General features: G+C 55.6%; 1 protein-coding gene across 1 annotated transcript in view; it reads right to left on the bottom strand.

Moving 5' to 3' along the window:
* Positions 1-1,116, bottom strand: part of LOC113213431 (uncharacterized) — a 73,758-nt gene that overhangs the window by 61,500 nt on the left and 11,142 nt on the right. The window lies entirely within an intron of this gene.

Here is a 1,116-nt window from a genome sequence, read left to right as displayed (position 1 = left end):
GGGGGGGGGGGTATCGCCCTCCTCACCCCTCCCCTTAATCCGCGCCTGGACAGTACCCCGATAGCAGAGCTGCATAAAATGTGCATTTTGTGTCCAATCTAAAACGCGCCTAAAACGCGTGTAGGCGCCTAATACGCACGTACATTTGCCTTAAATGCGCGTTTCGGATGGGACATATAATGCGGTTCGAATGCAGTTTGCTTCATTTTGCTACCTGGATAAGTAGGGGGTCCTTCTGTTAGAATAAAAAGCACCTCGCCAGCGTACCGTTTTTGGTGGTCGGAATAAGACCCTTCCGACAGGCGGGTGATGGCGCCTCCCGGCCTAATAACCCCCATCGCAAGTGGTCACAAATCGCCGCGGATCGTGGCCGCGAATGGTCAATGCCCACTTGTGTGTATCCGCTTAGGTGAAAAGAGACCCGTACGCAAAGTGTATGTGCCTCACTCGATCTCGCTGCTGTGAGCGGTTGTCGGTCACGAAATGTTGACCGCTCTGGCCACCCGCCACCCGCGCTGCGGCGCGAGGGCGAGGCAGACAACTGCACAGTCCGGTGGCGAGGGGACGATGTACGTCACTACTGGTGTTTCGCATGTCGATTCGAGGTCGAAATATTTTTATTATTATTTTCAGCCATGATTTTTCCAGAGTCAGACATCTCTGGTTTCTGCAAAATACACAGTTCCAACGCGACGCTGATCTGTTGACACATACGCTCCGGGCCCCCGCACATCCACCCAATAAAGTGCAGTAGTTCAATCAGAGAGAGAGAGAGAGGGGGGGGGGGACAGAGAGAGATAGAGAGGGGCCGAGAGACGCGGACGGACAGACAGACAGAATGAAATAGGGGGAGATGGAGGGATCTTCTGTCAGTCCACGCTCAGCCTCTGTTTGCCACTGAAACTTGATTACTGTCGGGCGCGGTGCAGCCGCCTTGCCTCCCTGCGTGCCACACATGATGCCGCAAGTGAGACCCGCACATAGTGCCGCAAAGTGGTGCCGCAAGTGGTGCCCGCACATAGTGCCGCAAGTTGTGCCGCAAGAGGTGCCGCAAGTAGTGCCGCACATGGTGCCGCAAGTAGTGCCCGCATATGGTGCCGCAAGTTGTGCCGCAAG

This window comes from Frankliniella occidentalis, unplaced genomic scaffold (assembly GCF_000697945.3).
Source record: "Frankliniella occidentalis isolate FOCC.00 unplaced genomic scaffold, Focc_3.1 Scaffold1, whole genome shotgun sequence".
Taxonomy (NCBI): Eukaryota; Metazoa; Arthropoda; class Insecta; order Thysanoptera; family Thripidae; genus Frankliniella; species Frankliniella occidentalis.
The sequence above is the reverse complement of the archived record's forward strand: the minus strand, read 5'-3'. Positions and strand labels throughout refer to the sequence as shown.